Here is a 5,499-nt window from a genome sequence, read left to right as displayed (position 1 = left end):
ATTCGTCTCTTTAACATCAGCAGCGTTTAAATACCCCAGCAGAACTTAAACTGCCCACAGTTTCTATCAGTTTATCACACGTTTTCACGCTGATTTACTATTATGAGTTTGTTGCAATTTTCTGCAAAAATGGTGAAAATCATTGGCTTTAATTGATGCTAGCTCCCACCTGCAGGGGGCAGTATTTCTTACCAAAGAATAAAATCATAATTACCATCAAACATAAGCACAAATATTGCAAAATTAAATGTCAATATTTATAAATTTGATTTTTATTGGAAACAAAAGCCATAAAAACAATCCTAAATCCTGGAGGGACTGATCTCCATGACAACAGGTCTTCTTCTGGGAGGGAATCTCTGCAGCTCCTCCAGAGTCTCCACGGGTCCAGGTCTCAGTCTGCAGGTGGAAAGGAGAATTCATATTTTAGCAGACCAAAAATATTATCAAAGGAAATCCTCAATCAATTATTACAAAATATTTAAAATATGACATCATTACATCTGTGGCAAGAAGTTTGGTCTCATCATTGCTTCTGCTGGTGCAAACAATCAGACATCCTCCTCATCTGAAGTGTGTGTGTGTGTGTGTGTGTGTTTTCTGCCACTCATGTCTTGGGTTACGCTGCTCCTGGCTGTATGATCGATGGCTGAGCCGAATGCCATGTCAGGGCCAGTTTCCGCCAGCTGTGTGTGTGTGTGTGTGTGTGTGTGTGTGTGTGTGTGTGTGTGTGTGCCCCGCTGAGCCCACTGGCCCCGCCCCTTCCTGTCCAGAACACACACACCTAACCAAAACCCAATGTGTCCAGACGGGCCTCTGTTCTCCGGGTTTCTGAGCTGCTCAAAGAACCGCAGAACCTCAGTTAGCGGTTCTGACAGTTAGCATGTTAGCGCTCCGGATCGTCAAGATGTTTCATCCATTTCACATGGAAAGTTCAGATTGCCAAGATCCAAGTCAGAAAAACTCAACAGTTTGACTTAAAGCTGTGGTTCCTCACAGGCCTGGCCAAACAATCCAACATGGCTGCCTTAAACTTACAGATGCTAACTAGTAACTGAGCTTTGCTTCTAAAATGAGCAGAAATCCTCATCTGGTTGTGCTAATGCTAACGATAATCTGGGAACGTTAATCTTGTTCATCTGGTAGAAAGTTTCCAGACCATCTCCGCCTCCTAGAGGTCGTCAGGAGGAACAGCAGATCTGAACTTTGAACTCTGATTGAACCCGAGTGAAAACAAACCAGTTTGTTCATGTTGGAAATATTTTAGTTTACAGTCTCTTTTTCTTCCTGAAGTTAAATCAAACCAAACTTTTGTGGTTTCAGGTCAGAATCACCTAATTATTTCTGTTTGCCTCAATAATCAGAGAAAAAACATTAAAAAGATAAATGTGGATAAATTATAAACAAAGAAGTATGGCAGATAAAATATCTGAACTTTAAATCTTTATAAACATTCAGTGTGAGGTTATTCTGCTACAATCAAATAAAAAATCATTTTAAGGAATAACTGCCTGTTAATTTTACAGTTTCATTCCTTCATAAATTCGTTTATAATGTTTTCCAGAGTCAACAGAAAATTCTGTTGTTTTTTTTAACAGCATCAGTGAAATATTTACATGTTAACATTTTTTAAATCAACATTCTTTTCATATTTGAAACCTTCCTGTGTCTTTTCTCTCCCCTTTAATCTCTGGGATTTTCTTCCACATTTTGGTGAAAATATTCCCAGATTTGTGCAGATAGCAGCAGAAAGCCTTCCTCCTCCTCCTCCTCCTCCCTGGCTGCGCGGCGCTGCCAGCAGACTCTGTTCCTCAGTGTAGTGCAGATTATGGTTTGGGAATGACAAGCACGCCGTCTGATACCATATCCGCTCTGAATTACAGATCAGCCCTTTCTAAACGATACTTTAAATACTCGCTGCAGGCGCAGAGTTTTCTCAGGCTCTTATTTCATTGTTATTACACTAGTAGCATATTTTGTTAGAAAATCAGTGTTGGCGCTTATTTAAATGAGGGAAAGTGTTATTTGGAAAATCCCTGTGTGTACCCCTCTCTGTCACACACACACACACACACACACACACACACACACACACACACACGCCGCCATGCCTTTTATTATGAGGGGAATTAAAGGAGCGCAGTGAAAAGGACAAAAGAGAAAGGACAAATTGTAATTGCTTTGATTTGTGTGTGTGAGCTGGGAAGCTGCAGCCATTACGGGTTCAATTCCCTCTCAGCTGATTGGGCTGCCATCAGCCCTGCTGCTGTTTGGGTTTACCCGGCTCCACCATCAGTCTGTCTCATCTCTGAATTAAACTGGGATATTACAACTGAGCTCTTTGTTTAAAAAAAAAAAAAAAGGTCAGAGTGGGAGGAAGAGCAGCTGCAGTACCGGCGGTGACCTGCTGGGGGGCGCTGTTGCCCCAGCGTAGCGCTCTGATCCTGGGATGAAAAGGTCCCTGGGCTCCCGGCTCTCAGCTCTTTGTGCTGCTTTCATGATGGGATTCTCTGGAGAGCAGAGGATGGAGAACGACACCCTCCTCACCCCTCAGTCTCCCCCCGCTGGAATACACCCCAACCCTGACACACTGAGAATGAAAACGGCCGGTTCCCTCGCTCGCTTGTTGACGCCGTTAACTCTGTTTTCATGTTTTGATCGCTGAGAATAAACCTTATTAGAGCAGAAGGAGGCAGAGAGAGTGTGTGTGTATGCATGTGTGTGCGTGCGTGTGTGTGTGTGTGTGTGTGTGTGTGTGAGAGAGAGAGATGCTCACGCAGAGCAAATTGCGCTCCTTGTTTTCTTCCTGATGTGAGTGAAAGTGATGTTAAATGGACCCGAGGGAGACGAGGAAGCAGTAAATCCAAACCAACCGTTTGAACCCGGCCAGGCCTTCCTTGACCTCTGACCTTTGCACTTTCACCAACCAAACTGTTGTTCCATCATCTTCAGATCCTTTTTCAGATTTTGAGAGTCACAGATAATTATGGGATTGATATGAAATAAAATTATTGCTAATTTTAGTTTGAGACGGTTTTAACATTTTACTTATGTTCAAAACAATTTATGAACTTTTTATTTATTTATTTACATAATTTTTTACATTTTTCATGATAGTATTCTCATTCACTGTATTAAGCAAAAGTGCTTAATCAGCTTAATTTCTTTTATACTAAAATTTCTCTTAATTGTCATTTTGATTTTTGTGTTTAAACTTTAAACATTTTATTACAAAGAATTTTATTTTGTGTTTTTTTCCGTTTTTTGCTCAAATATTTTAATATTAATTAAAACAATGAAGTTTTTTGTAAAAACATTTTTTATTTTAAGATAGTTATATTTATCTTTCTTTCTTACTAAGTTTATGTGTTCTGGATCTTCATAATCCTTCATTGATCTGATTGTTGCATCATTTGGTCTCATTTTTCTGATTTTTATTAAAAACGTTTCCAGAATCAGAGTTTCTGTCTAGAAAGGAAGTTTTCTCCTCATGCAGTTCCTCATTTTCTAATATCAACATCAGGACCTCATGCTGTGTTATGCAGACGCTCCATCTGCACTCATGAAAATTCATTGTGTTGTTTAGGTTAAACCGGCTTTTAATTTTCTGGCCACTTGGGGGCAGTCATGAGTTGCTCTGATAGACAGGAAGTGACATCACAGCAGAAGTAACTCCTTATATGCTATACCTGAATGTTGAGCTTTATTTGTAAATCAGTTGGTAATGTTGCATTTTTCTAACCTTTAGATGATAAATCTAAACTCTGGCTGCGATGCTAACAGGAGCCTGCAGGCTGCTCGCTTTATGTTCAGGTTCTCCTCACTCAAACAGAACAAACCTCAGTTAATTTATGCATTAGATGCATCAAGATGAGGTTTTTGTTTCTGAGAAAAGCACGTCTGCATCGGAGGTCTGGGGTGAGTAACGCTGGGAATCTCTGAGCAGACGGAGGAAACATGTTGAGTCCAAACATTCGGCTCCAGTGAGCTAATGATCCACACTTCCTCCCGTATTCCTGCAGCCTGTTTGAAATATTTCTGCACAGTGGATGCAAACCTGCAGAGCCAGATGCAGCTTCCACCGGTGACAGGAGTGTTAGTCAGGCTGCTACCGCTTGCGGCTTTGTTGGTTCCTGAAATGAGACGCGTTGTGTCATTTCAGAGGAAGTTTCTGTGACTCTGCCCTTAAAGTGAGATGCACCAGTGGGTGTATGTTTCAAGTTTTGGGGGTAGAAATGGGGTAAAGGTGACTCTTTTTTTCCTCCTGAGCTTCATATGACGCCTGAAGTGTGAAATATTTAAAATGAATGAGCAGAAATCTGTCATTTCTAAAACTGAAATCTGACTTTAGTCGACTGAACGTCAATGACAACTCTCTCTCTCTCTCTCTCTGTCTGTCTCTCTCTCTCTCTCTCTCTCTCTCCCACAATCCTCCAGTGGAGGATTGTGCATGGGCCCATAGCTACAAACAGGTATCTAGCACACCTTCATCCTGGCGTTAGTGTTTCCTGTTGTTATTGTTCTCAGGGTGAAACTTTATCTCATTTATTTGTTGAATGTTCAAGATTGAAGCCTCTTTTTGTTCTTTTGGGTCGTTTGTTTGGTGGTTTTGGTGAACAGTTTTCTAACTGTGTTTTTATTTATGGTCCAAGGTATTGTGTGAGAAAGAAATCTATTTACATTCTTTTGAATTTTATTTCTGGGACTGCGAACCGGCAATATGGTTGTCGAGGAGAAACAAAAAGAACGGTCATCAAACAGGTGATGCTTGTGTTTTATTTAAGAGGCTGATAATCGCTCGAATTCATGTGGAGTTTGAGTTTTTTAAGTTGACAAAGAACATTGATGGTTTTGTATGCAAGTGGGGTATTGATGATGGTTTATGTACATTGGATGAGGCATCTTTAGTTTTTCCTTTTTTTGAGTTTGTATTTGATTGTTTTTTGTTGTCTGACATAAGGAGTGTGAAATAGAGGAATTTTAAACCTCAAACCTCTCTGTCTGTCTCTGTCTCTGTCTCTCTCTCTGTCTGTCTCTCTGTCTCTTTCTCTCTGTGTCTCTCTCTGTCTCTTTCTCTCTGTGTCTCTCTCTCTCTCTCTCCCTCTCCCCCCCCCCCCCCTGCTCAACCCAAACTCCATGCTCTCCATCCTGACACTCGTCTCCTTTTCCCCCACTTCCACTTTTATTCACACAGAAACATTAAGGGGAACAAAAGCTGCGATGCAAACTGAGTTTGAATCTGTCTGAAGAATCTCTAGATGGTTTTAAAGCTCAATAAATCAGATACTTCCTCTGCAGTTTTCATTCTAAAATTCACCAAAATATCTTTTTCTGTCTAATTCTGATGTTTATATCTTCTTATCTATCAAAGTTCAAATTATTTTGAGATCTTGGAGGATATTTTGTGCAAAATCTTTACAAATCCTTGGGTTTTTCATTGTTTTAGCATTGAAAATGTTTAAAGTTACTCTAACTGTTAGCTTTGAGTAAACTTCAGAT

Source organism: Poecilia formosa, unplaced genomic scaffold (genome assembly GCF_000485575.1).
Source record: "Poecilia formosa unplaced genomic scaffold, Poecilia_formosa-5.1.2 Scaffold355, whole genome shotgun sequence".
NCBI lineage: Eukaryota > Metazoa > Chordata > Actinopteri > Cyprinodontiformes > Poeciliidae > Poecilia > Poecilia formosa.
Note: the sequence above shows the minus strand (reverse complement) of the source record.